Here is a 19,540-nt window from a genome sequence, read left to right on the forward strand (position 1 = left end):
AGAGAAGCAGGGAGAGGGCTGGAGCAGAAAGGAAGAAGGGTGCGGGGGAGGGGGTGCAGCCAAGGGGAGAGCGCCGGAGAGGCTGGGGTCCTGAAGGATCGGGAGGGGAAGGGAGAGGGAGAGACGCCCAGGAGAGCTGAGGGGCCCGGCGGTGGGACGGCGTGCTAAGCCTTTTCTTTCTCGTTTTTTTTTTTGGGGGGGGGTGGGCGGCGGATCTCCGCCGAGATAACCCAGCCAAGCCCCCTGCCCCCCGTCCCAGCGAGGGGCCGCAGCTGTATAAATACCGGGGGTGGGGGAGCCGGGCTGCTGCCCAGGGGTCAGCGACACCGGAGAAGGCTTTGCTGTCATTAGCTAATTGAGCCCCAGATGTTAAGAAAAGGTTACGTCCTCCTCCGGAGAGTTTTTCTTTTTAAACACTTTACACAGAGTCCCCGGCCAAAATGTCCAGGAGGACGCTTCCCGCCCGGGCCTCGGCTCCCGCCCTGCGCAGCCTGTCGCGGGGGAATGCCCGGAGGAGCGGCGGGGACCACCGGCGGCGGAGCCAGCCCGAGGGCTCCAGAGAAGGCGACGGGGAGCGGGGACCCGGGGAGCCGGGCTCGCTGACTCCTAATCCCACTGAAGGCTTCAGATCAAAGGCGTTGGTGCGCTCCTAGGGCCAGCGCTCCCAGGGTGGGTGGGGGCAGGGTGGGAGGGCCAGCGGCCAAGCCGGGCTCCCAGGCTGAGGCTCCCGGGCCGAGGACTCAGACTGTCATCAGGGTGAGCTGGCCCGGCTGCCTCTATCGAGTCTGAGAAAGTCGTCAAAGCGCCCCCACAGGGCTTTCATGGAACAGAAAAAGGAGCTGTGGTGCCTGTCTTGCAGAGAACAGAACTATACATAAACCAGGCACTTGACAAGTATTCTTTCAATTAATCCTCACGCTAATCGAATGCTTTTTAAAACCCGTATTATTCTTAGTTCATAAAAGAGGAGACAGAGTCCCAAAAGGTTAATAAAACTTTTGTCCTAGAACACTGGCTTGCATGAACAGCGCTGGAATTCAACTCAAGTACTAGGGGTCACCTCCCCACCTTTCAGTTCTACAAATCCAGCCCCTTGCCTCTTCTCTCCCATCCTCTTGTTTTGTCCTTCCAATCCCCCTAGGCACCACAAGAACAGAGCCACCCACCTGTGGCCCCGGCTCCTGGGGGAGGGAAGAGAGCATGGTGCCAAGGGCGTGCCCATCGTGGCTACAGCTACAGGCTAAATGTGAAGGATGGGGCTGGGCAAACATGTGCCTGGGTTGAATCGCAGCTGAAAGAATGTTCATGTTTCCCCCTCCCCAGAGGTGGGGCTCTCTTCTCAGAATAGAACCAAGCAAGTTGGAGCTGGAAGGGGCCTTCCAGAAGATGGGAGCCACCACCCTTCTTGTATGACAGATGTGGAAGCTGAGACCCAGGAAGTAAGTCCCACCCCACACCACATAGCTGGGGGTTGAGAACAGGCCCAGAGCAGTGGGACCTTATGTCCTTTCAGCAGCACCCCAAGGTAGAGTTATCATCCCCATTGCAGACATAAGGGAGTTGACTTGAAAAAGCTAAGTGGGTTCAAGGTCCCAGGGCCAGAGGTGACGGAGCCTAGATCTTCATGATTCCAAGAAACAACCCTCTCCACACTCCTGGAGTATGGTACTAAGGAATGGAAATTGGGGGGTAGAGAGTAAAATCAGATAGGACCCAGACCCGGGGAAGATCTATCCCACACCTTCAGGAAACAACCCCTCGCTCCACCACTTTCCCCAAATGGCCTAAATACTGATGTCTTTGCAGAATACCTGTTTGAGTGTGTGTATGTGTGTGGGGAACTGGTGGCTCTTCTGAGTTATACATTATGATGCAAGTTAAAGCTGGATCCACAGACCTCCTTGGATTTTCTGGGGCCAGAGTGCAGTTCCCCTCGGGGTGGGGCCAGAGGCCTTGCCCAGCTGCTCCATCCCAGACCTGCACCTGCTTTACCAAGGACGGTGTCTCTCCATCAATGCTGCGGCCTCCCAGCTCAGCTCCACACGGACTCCGAAAGCTTCTTTCTCCCACGGTCCCCTCTCTCAGCCTCCAAGTGCAGTCCCATCTCCCCTTTCTGTACCTCCTTACTGACTGGGGTTCGATGCTTCATACATAAACGCAGTCACCAACATTGTACTGGTACCTATAACTCCACGCAGGAAACTCACTGCCTTTTGGGAGCTTACAGTTTGGAGAACAGCAGAATTAACCAAATATAAATATAACATGTTTGCAATTACACCCTGGTGTTACACTTGTAGCCAGTAGGCGCTTTAAGAAGTTGTAGCAATAACACTGTATTACGGGATGACTACTGAGAACACAGAGGCTAAAATTAATAATGGTAATAATTTCAAAAAGAGTAGGGCTGAGGCAACCCCTCAGGTGCCATCATGATCACACACGAGCCCAAGCCAGTTAGTAAGCAATGGCTGTCACACAATAATTAATATATAATGGTAATAAAAGAAACCTCATTGGTGCCCTCTGGGCTCCCACCTGGTTCCTTTGGAGCCACTCCCACAGTTGACCTCCCACTAAGTCAGTTTTATGGATCTGTGAAAATTGTCTGGACAGCTCCTACCTCTTGAGGTCAAGGCAGGAGTCTAGGGCCCTCCCCTGTGTGCTGCTGAGCACAGGGACCACATCTCTTGGCTTTGAACCACGGGCCCTCTGAGCACATGGTTCTTAGCTATCCCACCATTCTGGGTAGGGCCTGATCCATCTCTATAGTTTGCAAAAGCTAGAGACCAGTCTGGAGCAGTCTGGCCTCACCAAGTCTTCCCAGCCAGTGGGGCAGCATCCACACAGTGGGGCAGCATCACAGATAGTACTGCCACAACCAGATCCACTGAGGCAGGGCACAGAGCACTCCTGGAACCCATCAAGCGAGAAGAGTTTTCTCTCTTGGCACAAACAGAGCAAATGGGAAGTTTGTTTTGGCCTTAAATTGTCCAGATTTTAGAGCCTTGGAACCAAAAGCCCCCAAAGCCCCAACTGACAGACAGACAGACAGAAAGACAGACAGACAGGCAGGCAGGCAGAGAAACAGACAGACAGACAGGCAGGCAGGCAGGGAGGCAGGCAGGCAGAGAAACAGACAGGCAGGCAGGCAGAGAGACAGACAGACAGACAGGGATGCAGGCAGGCAGGCAGAGAGACAGACAGACAGGCAGGCAGGCAGGCAGGCAGGCAGGAGGCAGGCAGGCAAAGAGACAGACAGGCAGGCAGGCAGACAGGCAGAGAGACAGACAGACAAGCAGGCAGGCAGGAGGCAGGCAGAGAGACAGACAGACAAGCAGGCAGGCAGGAGGCAGGCAGACAGGCAGGCAGGCAGGCAGGAGGCAGGCAGGCAGGCAGGCAGAGAGACAGAGAACCACGGTGGCAGCAAGGGCAGGTCCAGACTCATCCCAGTTCCTTGGCACCTCTGCCTCGAAGGCCTCTCTCGTGTTGAACAGCACAGTAGGTCTTCCTGAAGCATGCATTGTAGCCATGCTGCTTGCTCCCTGCAGCCATACAGGGTGGCCATCAGAGTCACTAAACCCCAGATGCGGAGAGCGAATGACCTGGCCAATAGGTTTGTAGGTGGCAGGTCTGGATTCCTTAGCTAGCCTGTTTGCTACCAGGGCCAGTGGGGCCTGGTCAAGGCTGCTGCTAAGGAAGAAGGGCTTGGGTTCGCTGTGAGGGACACAAAGCACACAACACTGTTATAGCCTGAGACGCCAGCTCCTGACCCCAACTGTTCAAGGGAGCTATGCCCCCCAGGTCAGTGTCTGCTTGACCTCAGTGCGAGAGGGGGTGGTTGTAGGCCCCTGCCAAGGCCTGGAGAAATAAAAGGGACCTTGTCCCGCCCCACACAAGGCTCATTCTCTCTAGCCAGCCCAGCCTCTGCAGACCAGTGCCAGATATTCAGACATATGGAAGAGTGGCTTTCACCAGGGGAAGATTCCTAACTGTCCCCAGCCCGTCCTTCCACATTTATAGCTGTGGAAACTGAGGCTGAAGAGAGGAGAAACCTTGTAAGGCTGCACAGTGAGTTAATGGTGAAGTGGTGGTTCAAACCCTGCCTTTTGTCTCCCCTGCTGCAGCCTCTTCCAGAAGCCTGGGCCTCACCCGAAGCCAGCGGCCCTGCCCACCTCCCTCCCGCATAGATGTCTAGCCACAGCTGTGCTCTCTGACCCCTCTTCGCTTCCACAGAGGGATCAGAAATAAACGCTTGCTGGATATCCTCCACTTTGAACCCCTCAGTCATCTCAGCTGCCCGCCATGGAGGGAGCTGCCATGACAGGCAGTGGGTGCCCATTCTTGGGAACGATCAAGCAGAGTCTGGAGGCCCACCTGTTGTGGAAGTTGCAGAAGGACCTTGCTGTTTGAGAACTACTCTCTCTAGATGCTCACAGCTGAGGTGGGTGGAGGAGTCACAGACCTGGGTCAACCCAAGTAAATGTGAGACTCAGTGAGCAAGAGGCACAAAGATCCAAAGGGCCAGCTCTACCTTTGCTTGTACTCAGAGGCTGACTGCTAGACAACGAGACAGACTTGGGCAAGGATTATTTTCACACCCGTCACCATCTCTTTCTCCAGTCTTCTCACATGCCCACAAACACTAAGAGCATGCACCTTCAGATCACAGTATTTTGTCCTCTATCAGGGTCAGCAATCTGGAAGCCTGTGGGTTTTATTTTGTTGCCCCGATACCTTAGGACATGGTGTGGGACTGCAACAGGGTATAAAGTCCTAGAAGTCAGCAGACCTCGGGGAAAAGGATCTAACAATAGATTCCAAGTGTTTTGAGGAGGTTAGACCAGACTCCTGCTGGCTTTCTGTGGTTGAACTGGCTTGGCCCAGTAGGTTTGTCCGAATTCAAAGGTAGTGGCCAACAGTAGCTAGGGACAGCGTTTGCCCACCCACTAACCAATCACTAACTATACCCTAAGGATTTCCTCTGAGGAAAGAGTCCTGAAAGCTGGAGAAGGGAAACCTGCCAAGGGAGGAGAATCATAGATTGGTCATAGGAGATGGGTTGGTCCCATTTTCCTAGAAAGTCGGAGTATGATGTAGCTGCAAGAAAACATTATTATCTAAGGGCTAGATGCATGACTGTGTTTCTCTCAGAGGAATAGCATAAACTTCAAAAGTGAGCCCCCCAACAGGTTATTTCAGTATATCTTTATTAAGAACGTGGTTGAAACTGAGGGAGGCCTGGCCCAGCAGGCACAGACAGCCATTGCTAAGTGGTATTGAGAGACTCTCAATCACCACAGGACTCTGGATGGGACAAGGTGAAGAGCTCGAACGGGATCCTACCCAGGTGTGACACAGAGCTTCCATCCCAGCACTTGGGAAGCAGAGGCAGGCTGATCTCTTTGCACGTGAGGACAGCCTGGTCTATATAGTGAATTCCCTAGGATGAGGGCCCAGGAAATGGCTGAGGCTGGACCTTCACTGGAACCTAGGCCAGCGGCTGCTTAGGACAGCTCACCCCAAACATGCCTTTATTGATAGTACAATACCGTGGTATTGTACCAATGCTCAACCCAGAGTTGCCCAGTGGCACCGTGGCCGAGTGGAGGCGCTGGCCTTGGTGTGACCTGCGGGGACAGGAGACTCAAAGATCACTTAAGAGTGGTGGAAACAGGGGCTGGAGAGATGGCTCAGCGATTAAGAGCACCGACTGCTCTTCCAGAGGTCCTGAGTTCAATTCCCAGCAACCACATGGTGGCTCACAACCACCTGTAAAGAGATCCAATGCCCTCTTCTGGTGTGTCTGAAGACAGCTACAGTGTACTCATATATAATAAATAAATAAATCTTTAAAAAAAAAAAAAGAGTGGTGGAAACGCTGAGGGAGTGGGCTGGAATGGTTTCCCACGTTGCTGATCTGGAAGCCGTAGACCCTTGATTCTCACGGATGATTAAGAATTAAAGGAGAGAAGCCACTTTCAGAAGGCTGAGACCTGCAGACGCCTGAGAGACGGTGACCTTACACTGGGAATGTGTCCTGCCGGTACTTCACATGCAATAGCCATTGGCCAGACAGCACCTTACAGATATAAACTGTGAATCTGAAGGGCTCTGGAATCCCACAAGGCCACACTTACCAAGTGGTGGAGTCCAGACTCCTAACCTTTGACCCATTCGTTATAGACAATGATTCTTTTTTTCTGGCCAGGAAAAGCTAGAGAACCCATCGGGATGGGAAAGTGGGATTCTGCCTCTGGCAATAGTCACCCCGCCACCACACACACACACACACACACACACACACACACACACACACACACACAGCCCCACAGCAGCTCCTCACTCTAAGAAGATGGAGGCCTGAAAAGGTGAAATAACTTAATGTCAATGCCTTAGCCGTTGAGCCAGGCCTGGATTGGGGCAATAAAAACGTTGTGAGTGGCAGAGCCTGGGCCCCTCCCCTGTCAATCTGTCACAGCCACCCTGGTTCTTCTGGTAGTCATGAGACCCCTGCCACCACACACACCTGTTGATGGCATGGGGGTGGGGTGCGCAGCAGGGTGCCGTCCTCATTGAGCCCTTCCTCCTCTACAGCCCATCCAGGGTCTGCGCCCCTTCCTCAGCCCTGACCCCCAAGGGATCCTGGGTCTCTGGTTTTTGTCAGGCCTGAGAGGCTGGTGGGATTGATTTATGAAAGGAGTCCCCACCTCACACCGAGCCCTGATCCTCCCCCCTCTCCTCCTCTTCTTCCCCCAACCCCTCCCCTGCCTGACTGCCTGCTCAGTTTTCCACAGAGTCAGGATTTCCCTGGGGCTGGGGGCTCCACGCCAAGAACAACAACGGGCCGGTTCCCCCACCTCTCCTACCCCTCCTAGTTCTCTCTAACTCTCACCACCTCTGTGGCCCTCCTCAGTTAAAAGGGAAGGGTTGAGAGGAGAGGTCCAAGCCCAGCTTGATCCCAGAGGAAGGACCAGAAATAAGATTCCACCCATCAGGAGTCAAGAGGGTCCCTTCTCCTTTCTTGAGAAGTTCCTGTTAGGAGCTAGGTTGGGAACTACTCAAAGGACTTGGGGAGAGCAGAGAGAATCCTGGGAACTCTCTGAGGTAGTACAGGAGTGAACATGACTGAGACCCATAGTCTGAGGGGGTAGGTCAGGGAAGCCATTGAGTTTCACATGGAGAGAAAAGCAGAAAAGGACTGGGGAAGCCCTTGCGGGGGTGGGAACCTCTGGGACTCCTGCCACGGAGTCAGTGGGGAGGAGGCTATTCTCTGATGGGTAGTGACCCAGAGAAGAGTGAGGAGGGGCCACAGGTTGAGTCACAAAGCAGGAGGGCCTGTCATGGAACATAAGCAGGACCTTGAATGAAGGGTAGTGTTGCAGGGCAGGATGCCAGCAATCCCCCAGGGTGACAGCAGGATAGGAACATGAGGTAGGACACCACATAGTGGCTTGGGTAAGACTCCTGGTTCACCTGGTTCTGAGGTTGTGCCTTGGTCCTTGATCTGAGAGACAGGGCTGGCACGGCAAAGAAACCTGTTTTCCCTCACAAGTGTCTCAGTCAGAGGAAGAGCCTTCTGTACTGGCCTCTGGCCCTGGCCCCTTGGTCTGTTCCCAGACACCTCTCTCACCCCTCTCCAGGCAGCATGAACCTGGGCAGTCTCTCCAAGGAGTGCTCCCTTACATGGAAGTTCACACAGATGAAGTCTAGAGGTTTGGTTTTGGTTTTCCTTCACAGCTGCTCTTGCCAGGCCCTGGTGACGACCTACTGCCACCTTGTCTCGCGGCACTGTGCAGACAGGAGTGCCAGGCTCTGGCAACTGTGCCCTGGGGAGTGGCACCAAAGCCTTCCCTGTGGCACAAGAACCACCCCCACCCCTTTGGCATCTCTAAGGCCACAGATGGGAGGCTTCTTCCCTCCTAGCCCCTGGCCGGATTCACTCCTGGTCACTCCAGGTTATCCATCCAGGCCTCAAAGGTGAACTTAAAATACTTGGTAAGATGGGGAGTTTCTTGGAGCAGACTGCAGGAATAGAGGAAAGAAAGGGATGCGAGCGTCACAGCAGTCGTAGAGGGCATCAGAGGTAGACCAGGCCCTCTTTCCAGGCCAGGCCAGAGAGGTGGCTGGGGTACCCTCCTCGGCCCTCTGCCCTGTCAGGCAGCTCACAGGCGGGGAAACGGTGGTGACTGTCCCTTTTACTCATCTCAGCCAAAGCCCAAGCTCCCGGGGCCACACACTGGGGTTATTTCTGTTCAGCCCCTCCCGGCCTCAGCCAGGGCCCAACCTCCTCCACTGCGTTTGCACCCCGGCTCCAGGCCAAATCTGGCCAATTTGTTCTGAGACAGGGTTTTGGTTTCAGAGCCTCATTTGAATGATTTCCAACAGAATTCCTGCCTCCCCCTCTGCAAAGTTCTGCCCACCCCTCCCCCAGCCTCCTTCCTGCCAAGCCAAGGCTGGTGGAGGAGAAGGGTAACCCAGAGCAAATCTCCTCGCAGTGACACTTCACTTTGGACCTCCACGACGATGTTCTCCCTCGGCAGTTTCAAACACAGGCCCTAATGGCTGGTCACTGTCATCTGTGGGTCTCCCCACTGAGATGCCAGGGCAGAGCTCAGCTGCCCCCCCACCCCCCCACTGCCAGGAGCCTCAGTTATCCACCTGGACCAGGAGCAGGTGAACCTAGAGCCTTGGGGAGCTGTGCTTACAGCAGAGGCCTCTGTCCGTCTCTCCTACTACCTACCACCATGCCCTGGCCTGACACCTCCCTGTCCCTAGAAGCTGAAGAGGCCAGATTTCAGATACAGGAGCATCCAGAGGAAGCTGTCCTCAGGAACAGCTATACTTGTGAAAATAAATTACAGACAGCCTCCAGGGTGCTGTTTCGAGCTTCCTAACTCCTCTCACAGATACACCATGCAGAGTGCACGTTCCCACTTCTTCCCAGAGACTGTGTCCTGACCCAGTGTCAGACCCCAGGGGTAAGAGATATCTTTCCTCATGCCTTTCATCCATAGGACAGGCAGGAAAACAATTTCTGGTTTATAGGCAAGTGGGAAGCCCAGAGATGTTTAGCAGATTGTCTCAGAGCACAAGGCAGGTCCAGAGTCCAGACCCATTGCTCCATAGATCTGTGTGCTACCAGACTGCACTGTGGGGTGAGCTTTCAGAGAGCAGCCCGGAAGTCTGATGATGTTCCCCATCTCACACACACACACACACACACACACACACACACACACACACACACACACACACACACACACACCCTGCCCCCTGCCAACAGCTTAGAGCAGCAGCCATCCTCAAACCCCTCCCCTGGGAGGAGATTCCTGGTCCAAAGACCTACCTCACAGCTCAGGTGTGTCATTTCCTGAGCTCTCAGGTGGGGGCCGGGCCAGGACTGGCACTGCTGGCCTTGTTTCAGCTTCTTCATTCCACTCACGTGGCACTGGGGCTCCTGGCGCAGATCTGTGTGTGGAGGAGCCCTGGTGTTGCATCTAAGAGGATGGTGCCCCAATCTTCCCAGTCTTTAACCTTTTCCTTCAGACCTTTAGAGTCTAAGTCACTTGCTCTAATCAGGATCAGAAACATGAGTTCAAATCCTGGCTCTAATTTTTTTTTGTTTGTTTATGTGTTTTTTGAAACAGGGTTTCTCCGTGTAGCTCTGACTGTTCTGAAACTCACTCTGTAGACCAGGCTGGCCTCGAACTCACAGAGATCTGCCCGTGTCTGCCTCCCTTGTCCCTGGGATTAAAGGCATACACCACCAGGCTCTAACTCTTAACAGATATGTGACATTGGAAAAGTTACTGCCTCAAATCTCACTGTCCTTATCTGTAAGAGTAAGGCAGTAAGATCACCCTGGTGGATCACTGTGGAATGAATATACACAAGACTTCTAGTACATGGGGCTGGAGTCAGTTGCAGAATCCCACAGTTTGGATAAGCGTGCATGTTTTGACATGGCACTATGCATCTGTAACCCCAGCCTGGGTGTCAGAGATTGGTCGACCCTAGCCCTCATGAGCCAGCCAGTCTAACCCAAGCAGCATGCTTCAGTGTAGTGAACGACTGTTCCAGAAAATAAGGTGAAGTGGTAAAGGAAGCCATCCTGACTCTAATCTCTGGCTTCCATACACGCCTGCTCTGGTGAGTGTTTGCACAAACAAACAAAGGTCTGGTGTGAAGTTGGACATGGGGGTGGGGAGTGTGCATACTCCAGAGGTTGAGGCAGGAGGATTCCAGATTCCAGACAAGTTTGTATATCTTAACAAAACGTGTCTCTGAAGTTTTTTTGTTTGTTTGTTTTGGTTTGGTTTTTGAGACAAGGTTTCTCTGTATAGCCCTGGCTGTCCTGAAACTGACTCTGTAGACCAGATTTGCCTCTGCCTCCTTAGTGCTGGGATTGAAAGTGTGTACCACCACTGCCCAGGACCTATCTTAGGGTTCGAAAGTACCTCTCTGGGGTCTTGGATTCTGTGGTGGTTCGAATGAGAATGGTCCCCATCGGCTCATAGAGTTGATTATTTAATCATACGGAGGGGTGCTATTTGAGAAGGATTAGAAGGATTAGGAGGTGTGGCCTTATTGGAGGAAGCACATCACTGGGGGTGGGGTTTGAGGTTTCTAAAGCCCATGCCAGGCCCAGTCTCCCCCTGCTTGTAGATTAGGATGTAGGGCTCTCAGCTACTGTTCCACGCATACCGCCATTCTCCGGGCAGTGATGATAGACTGGCCCTCTGAGACTGTAAGCCAGCCACCAATTAAATGCTTTCTTTCCTAAGAGTTGCTGTGGTCATGGTGTCTCTTCACAGCAATAGAACAATGACTAAGAGAGCTTCCAAAATGTAAAATGAAAAAAAAATAATTAATACAAAATAAATTGCGCCAAAGGGGGTTGCAGTCATGTGTAGCTTGTTCAGTGCACAGATTGCCTAATGCGCACCCAAGGACGAACCCATCAAAAAGTTTGTCACTTGGATCGTAGTCGAGGTTGTAGCTGTCAGGGATATTTCTGGGGCAAGTGTCTTCTACAGTACTTGTTACTTAAGCTCTATTTGGAGCTGTGTTACTGCACAGTGAGCTTTGCCACCCACAGCAAGGTGGTCAGGAATCTGTATTGTGAAACCCAAAAGTACCCAACACCACACCCGGATTTAGGTCTGACGATTCTGCCCCATCCCTCCACTGAAACCTATTCAAAGACCTGGATTTTCCCCCCCACCCCCCCAGCCCCCCACACACCCAGACAAGGTTTCTCTCGGTAAACTTGCTGTCCCTGAACTCGTTCTCTAGACCACGTTAAACTCACAGATCTGTCTTCCTCTGCCTCCATCACCAGGCTGGATTTTTTTTTCCTTCTTCTCATTTTACTTTACGTGCACTTGGTATTTTGCCGGCATGTATATTTGTGTTAGGGTGTCAGATCCCTACAGACAGTTGTGAGCTGCCAGGTGGGTGCTGGGACTTGAACCCAGGTGGAAGAGCATCCAGAGCTCTTAGCCACTGAGCCGTCTCTTCACGGGACTCTTAGGGACAGAAGAAAAACTATCTTCTGAGAAAAATAAAATAAAATGATAATGATTTTTTTTTTTAGATCGAGTCCAGCTATTTAATATTTTGGACATCTGTGACAAGTTTCAGGCCACTTCCCTGTGTGGAACAGGCCAACATGGTGGAGAGAAAATGGACAAGAAAGGTGAAAGCAAACAGAAGGAAGGTGTCCGTTAGGCAGCCGTGCCTCAGTGAGGTCCAACTGTAGAGCTCTCCATGATTCATCCTCCACCACAAGCAGCTCCTTTTTGTTCTGGGAGCTGGGTGCCCTGCCTTTTGGCACCAGTTGTGGGTGGTAGGAGTAGGCAGGACTGGGCTGGGGGAGGGGCTCGAAGACTTGCTCCTGCCACTCTGCAATCCTCCTCAAGCCTTGGAGAAGCTCCAGGGACCTAAGCCTGCAGGGCTGGAGGCAGAATGTGTTTCTCACGCTGGGCCCCTGCAATGCCGTGCCTGTGCCAGTGGTCACAGGAGCCCCTCACTTCTCTCTGAACAGAGCCCAGAGCATGGGTTCCTAGGATTATTCCTCCACACCCCCCTGGAAATCTACATGCTTCTTCTTTCTTGGAAGCCTTTGGAGTTTCTCTGCATCTTCTTGTCGTTCTCAGCTGTCAGGGGAAGTGACTGACGGCTTCTGTGGAAGTAGAGAGTAAGGAAGGCCACAGTAATCCCTTAAGATTGCTGTGTCCCACGTGGTGGGACAGAAGTGAAGTTCTGCAGCTAGGTCTCTCTGGCTTCAGGGTGGGGCTGGGTCGCCCCTCTGTTTTAGGTTTCTAACTCTGCCTCAGTGCTCCTTCCCGAACTACCTCGGTAAGAGAATGACATGGCTTTCCTGACGGTCCACTGAGATATCCTCCTTTCCCCAGTCACTGTGCCAGTACCACTTCCTGGGGTCCTAAGTACCTACTTCAGCCCTAACATCTCTCTCTCTCGGTCATGGAGATCTAGAGTTAAGACAACCAAGAGACAATGGGGAACAGAGGAAAGATCTCCCCAAAATCACCACTTGCCTTCACGCTGGGCTGGTTGTTCCTAAGTACTTCCCCTCAGCATCTAGACAGAAGAGCAAGAAAGGGATGAGGATGGCTGGGGAGCATCCTAGAATGTCCGTCACGGGGGAAGTAAAGGTCAAGATTGGCTGCCCCCGATTTCTGGGGGGCAGAGGGGAAGAGAGGATTGGGAAAGAAGAGGGATGATACTTTGTGGCTTTTCTTATTCACTTCTTAAGTATAGGGGTTCATTCATTGACCAAATACCTGTTCATTCATTCACTTACCCATTCCCTCAGCCATCTACCCACCCTACCACCCCTGCCCCCGTACTGTCCATCCATCCTTCCAGCCATTAATGCATCCATCCATCTTCCATCTCATTTAGGCTTAAACATCCGCCTTTCTGTTCCTTCATCCACCCTTCTATCCAGTCATCCATGGGTCTATTCTCTACCCATTATTGTGTAAGAGCTGTGAACAAATGTCTATTCACTCACCCCAGATAAGGCACCGATGAAGTGATTTCACTCCAGTCTGGCTTCGTGTGAGCTGGGGAGTTTATTGTGATTACTTACAGGAGCACTCAGAGGTAGCTGCATCATTGATAAGCCCATTCCAGCACAGGTGAACGTTCCTAAGATTCTACTTTTAAGTGTGTGCATGTGTGTGCGTGTGCACGCACGTGCATGCCCTTGTGCTCCTGCGTGAGTGAGGTTGCCCACAGAGGTCAGCTTCTCGAGGCTTACAGGCAGTTGTGAGCCTCCTAATATGGATGTTATGATAATAATACGTGTCCTTAAAGGCAAGCCGTCTCTCCATTCCCCCAGTACTTTTTTTTTTTTTTTAAAGATGGAGGTCTCCTTGTGTAGTCCTATCTGACCTTTGTAGACCAGCTGGTCTTGAGTTCCCAGAGACCTGCCCTACTTGTGCTTCTGCGATGCTGGGATTAAAGGAGTGTGCCACCGTGTCTGGCTCCAAGTGACAACTCTCGAGAGCTGCTGTTGTGGAAAGCTGCGCAGAGCTTGTAGGTAGCTCTACCAGAGATGGTAGGGCAGCTCTCCCAGCAGTTGTTACTGTTCAATACCCTAAGGGAGGGCCTTATGACTCTTCCAGCAGCTAGCTGAACTTTATAGGTTTTAGTTACTTCCTGAGTCTTATGAGCATCCTTCTTCCTTCCAGGGGAAAGTGCTTCGAGTTGGAGGAAACAGCTATACAAGATCCTCTGCTCCTGCGTTTATCTGCCTGCCTGTGGGTTTGCTCATCCGTATAGCATCTGTCTATACCTGTTCTTCCTAGCATTTATCTATCCACCCACCATACAGCCCTTTCTCTGTACCCATCACTCATCCACCCCACCATTCTTCACCCATCTATTTACTCTCTCATTTGTCTACTCCTTTGCCCATCTTTCCACTTATTTTCTAACTTAACCATCCACTCACCTATCCGTATATCTATTTGCCTTTAGATATAATATATGCATACCATAGTCACTTATCCATACGGACACCATACTTCTTAATTCATCACTTATTGATCTCCTAAATTATCTGTATCAGGTTCAAGAACCAATGACATTGTTGGCACAGGACTCAGCAGCGATGTAGTTACAGCTCTCACTCTAAGATCTTATGTGAAAGCGGAGTGTTATGGGGGTGAAAAGATCAACTCTGGATCAAATCTTGGCTCTTGCCCCTCATCGACTTTATGACCTTCGAGCAAGTTATCTAACTCCGATTAGCTGAGTTTTCCTGTGAAGCAGAGACCGTAAGAGTGCCAACATTGTTCTGAAGAGTAAACAAATCTCTAAATACGAACACCTGGAATTATAGCTCGACCACTGTTAGCAGAAGCACCAAAAGCTCCTGTAGAAGTAGTCAGGAAGCACCATGCCCACCTCATCCATGTCTTTCCTCCTTCCCCTCCCTCTTCTGTCCTTTCTCTTGGGCAACCTTGCCCACCTATTTTCCTTCCCCGTCCCCATGCTGTGGCTGCTGACTCCAGCTCGGCTCCCACTTCGGAGCTCTGCGTCTGTAGATACTTAATGGCCACCTCTCCTAGAAGCCTCAGGCTGAGCTAATTCACTTTCACACATTCCTTTCCCTACATTTTCTGCCGCCATAAATGACACTAGAGTAAACACAGTTGCCTGCCCCAGGATCGTTCAGACTTAGACATCTGTTCTCTCTACTGTCCCATACCCCTTGTTATTAAGCGCGTTGTTACTTAACATTGTAACACCGTTCACATCAGTCACCTCTGTAGTGCCTCCTCTTCATCCAATCTCCGGCTTGGACCAGTTGGCCTTTACTTAGGCTTACATCAGTGCTTTTCTGTCAGTGTCTCTGTGTCCTCTGGTGCATCCCACTCCTGCTTCGCTCCACTCCTCAAGCCCTATTTTGATGCCATCACTCTTGTCAAAATACATCGGCGATACCCCACTCTACTGAACTAAAGGCTCCCGAAGGTGTTGTGTAACAGTCACCTCTGCGATGAAAACATTCCTCCCTACAGGAGAGCTCCTTAAGCGAGGACTTAACACCACTCTCCAACCTGTTGAGCTGCCTGCAGGCTGTGCTGTGTGCTCAGCTCCCAGCTGTAAACTGTCACCTATGCTGGGGTGGGACTTGGTGGTGTATTTGAGTCATTCAAGTAATTTCTTCTCCTGTAAGTAACCCTTCACCTATATTCCTGTAACTCCAGGAAAACTCACGGTTCACCAAGTTAGTCTTCGGTGGTATCCGTTCCTTGGTCTGTCATGAATCCTCTCCCTGGGATGAGTAGAGTATGTTTCTTCTCCTTCGTAAAAGCTTTTGTTGCACACCTAATTGGTGCCCGAACAGGGACAGAGCAGAACCAAAGAAGAGATGAAGGGGGAAAGTGCATGATTCTGGCTACAGGCAGCAAGGCAGGCCACTGAGTCAGATCAGTGAGGAAATCCGGATAGAGATGTTCTGTCCTGTTACAGTGTGTGCTAGTGTGCCTTTGTGCTAGGACAGCGCTTGCACAGTTCTTGAGATGGGTAGTGATGGGTAGTGAGACTCTTAACTAAGGTTGAGCCATCGCATTAGGAGTCTCTGTGGGAGGAGTCCCAGGAGGGTGGTCTTCAACTGTGTGGTGTAGAACGGTACGCCTGCCTGATGAGTGGGGTCCACCATGTGAGTACAGAGATGCCCTGAAAACTATTAAAGGGTTGGAGAAATTCTTGAGGTCTAAGTTTGGAGCACAAGGGCGGAGCTCATCAGCAAACAGCAGAAGAGGTTGCCTGGCCATTGTCATGTGTAGTTAGAAACGAATCTGAAAGCCAGGTGGTGGTGGAGCGCACCTTTAATCCCAGCGCTCCTGGGGCAGAGGCAGATGGATCTCCAAGTTTGAGGCCAGCCTGGTCTATGGAGTGAGTTCTAGGACAACCATAAACCCTGTCTAAAAAGAAAGAAAGAAAGAAAGAGAGAGAGAGAGAGAGAGAGAGAGAGAAGAAAGAAAAGCAAAGGAAGGAAGGAGGGAGGGAGGGAAGGACAGCATCTGTGGCCAATGAGAAGTTGCTTGTATGGAGGAGCAATTGCAGCAAGAAAAGGAGGTGTGGCAGGAGCCTCTGTGTTAGTCTTTGATTTGGCAAATTAGATAAACAAGATGGAGGGAGGGAGGGAGGGAAGGAGAGAGGGGGGAATCAAAGAAATAAGAGATACTTCTCAAGTGCAACTTTTAGTAGAAAAAGAGGGGAGCTCTATAATCCAGCATACAGATGTGAGCATTCACTGAGGTCCAAGGCAAGAAACTACTGTGATCAGTGCTTGAACTGCTGGAATTAAGGAAGAATTTTTTTTCTAGTTAGTGAGTGAGTGAACTAAGAGGAGCTGTGTTTGAACCCCAGTTTACTTGGTCAGGTAGACTGTTTACAGAGGAGATGAAAAGCTTGCTCCAGTAGGGACCTTGAGGCTGCATGAACTTTAGTGGCTTTGCTAAGTCCCTTGGTGGGGCAAACTCCTTATAAAGTAGAAAGGCTTTGGCAGATCTCAGTACTTAGACCAGCATGCAAAGAGAGCTGGTAAAGAGAGAGCATCTTAGAGGAGAGTAAACGGTAGAGCTGAGGAAGCCATCTTTTTGGGTTACATGAAGACAAGCATGACGCTGTGTGGAGCTGGAGTTCCTAAGGAAACAACTGATAGATGCTGGTTTGAGTGCTAAGGAGCTCGGGGTGGCTTTAAAGCCCAAGGAGCAGTTCACAGAAGACACCGTGATAGAATAATGCAGTGAAGACAGTCAAGCCTGTCCCAGGGCTGGTAACTATCCCTCAAGACCAGGAAACATTTACCTCCACCAAAGGTTACAGTAGGAGCAGAGTTGCTTTGACCAACCAGGAACTCCCCCAACAGCCAAGTGTGGCGAATGGGGAGGCAACTGCTACAGTCGCACCCACAAGGCCAACTCAGGGTGGCTCTGACAAAGGAAGGGAGCAGAAACAGCTGGGAGAGCATGCCCTCATCCCCTCTTGGCCCTGAGTAGGTCTGAGTAGACTGAGTTAGACCCACCGAGTTTCTCAGGTGTAGAGAAATGTAGGGAGACCCCATGGAAGATCTCCAGGATATGGAAACACAGTGGCTCAGAGAGAATGACTGAGGATTGCAGGGAACTAAGACGGCACCTCCCATCCGTGCTTTGTACCCAACACTGATCTGTGGAGGAAGCAAGTGATACAAAGGGACGGAGCCTTTCCGTGCTGTAGACCTCGCTCATGTCTGACTTTAGCGTCTTCTTGGTTTTGAATCTCTGGTAGAGCCTGACACTTGCTGAGAACAGATGACAACTTTCAGAGTGAGAGCTTCACCAAGGTTACCTTTGAAACCCACTATTGGTTATGGGATGGTGGTTTGGAATGCTGCCTTCTCCTGTTCGTCCCCTGGAAACATTTTGTTATATAGACAGTAGAACGCTAATCTCTGAGCGTTTATAGATTTGGAAAGCCACAGGAGAGACAACCAGGTATGATCGTACTTCTACCTACCTTACAGTCCTACTGGAGCTGGGTTAATCGAAAGAAAGAAAGAAAGAAAGGAATGAAGGAATGAAGGGAGGAAGGAAGGAAGCCCCAGAAGGACATTCTTAGAGGCCCTAAGGTTATTGAATGAAAACTTCCCTGCAGCTGGGCAGTGGCAGTACATACTTTTAATCCCAGCACTCAGGAGGCAGAGGCAGATGAGTCTCCATGAGTTCAAGGATAGCCTGGTCTACAGAGCAAGTCCCAGGACAGCCAGGGTTACAGAAAAACCCAGTCTTGGGGGTGGGGAGTGGGGAATAGAAAGGAAGAAAGGAAGAAGAAAGGAGAAGAAAACCTCCCCATGACTTGTTGGCTAGGGAACCCCTCCAGGCCCCACAAACCATAAAGGCTATTGCTACTGCTATTGGTTGTATGCCAAAATCAGATGGTAATCAGCAATCAATAGGTTGGTGAAGACCCTGCGTCTGCATGCTTTGCTATAGGACGTGGAGAAAGTAAGCTGGAACTGAAATGGAAACTCCAAGATCGATAGCTGGCTTTCACAATGCCAGAGGTGGCCATGAGGCTGCTGGTGGTGAGCTGTCACCAACATTCCTCTTGGCTATGGATGGACCCTGTGTGCTAAATATTTTCATGCCTGGCAAGACGTGCCTGATTGTGCAGTGGTGGTTCAGCTGTTGTGGGAAAGATCAACAGCCTTCTGATAGGATTCAAGGTCTGCTCTACAAGGGTTCGGGTAATAAATCCCAACAGAGAAACAAATTCTATGGTTATAGCAGATTGATGTGATGTGCCTGTCCACCATCTTCTAAACATGTGTTTACCCCCATAGATCACTGCTGTTACCAGTCTTAACTTATAACCACTGGCGAAGCTAACAAGTGACAGTGTGTCATAGTGACCTATTTCTTAGCCATAGGCAGGCATCTAAGGTCACTTCCTCCAATGCTCGGGGTTCGTTGCAGAAGAGGGGGTAGAAAGGACATAAAAGCCAGAGGAAGGGATGGAGCATTGTGTAACAGTTTTCTTAGAGAGGAAAACATTGCACCCTGCAGTACGGCTCCTTAAGCAGGGAGGTAAACAACAACAGCATTAAGAAATCCCTGAAACCGAGCAGACTCACTAGGCCCCTCCCTGAAGAGTAAAGAAAGCCTATCTGTCAAGAAGACACTCCGTTGAGCTCAGCTGTCAAGAAGAGTGAAACCAGGCCAGATGCCTGGAAGAAGCAGAAACTAGCTGAGCTGCCCAGAAGAGGTTTTGACCAGAGTCATTTGGAAGAATACCCTCCCACCTGTTGAGCTGCTTGTAGGCTGTACAGTGTGCTCCAGGTTCCCAGCTTTGTGAGCTGTCACCCATGCTGGTGTGGCCTTGGTGATACAGCTGCTTTTGAGTCATTTCTGCTCCTGTAAGTAATCTTTCACTCCTACTATTGTAAATAATCCCAGTAAAACTCGCTGGATCACCAAGTTTGACTTTCGTGGTATCCATGTTTTAGTCGGTCATGGGTCCCCTCTCTGGGCTGAGGACGTGAATATTTTGTCTTCCTAAGAAAAGTTTTGTCATACAACAGAAGGCAACACACATATCTCACTTGCCAGTACTACCCAAAGAAAGCTCAGGGAGTGGCAGGAGACCTCGGTGACAGCTTGTTTAGAGCACAGTAAACTAAAAGGGGAGATACTCCTGGGAGTGGAAGCATGTGCCTCGGAAGGCATGAATGGTCTAGTAAAATTTGACCTGGTTGCTGCTCAGAAATGTTCCTGGAAATCAGCAAAAGAAGAAAAGGGTTGCCAGAGAGACTGGAATGGGAATGTTTGTTTGCCTAATCTATGATGAACAAGGATATAAGAATGAGTAGATGTCAATGGAGTTACCCTTCAAGTTGAGTGGAGAACTGTGGCCTGGCCTGGGAGCTATGGTGGGAAAAAGTAGCAGGGTGTCTGTGTACAGGGGCAGAGGAGTCTGGGGAAAGCCAGCTCTGTTCCCACACATGCGCAAG

This window comes from Rattus norvegicus, chromosome 11 (assembly GCF_036323735.1).
Source record: "Rattus norvegicus strain BN/NHsdMcwi chromosome 11, GRCr8, whole genome shotgun sequence".
Taxonomy (NCBI): domain Eukaryota; kingdom Metazoa; phylum Chordata; class Mammalia; order Rodentia; family Muridae; genus Rattus; species Rattus norvegicus.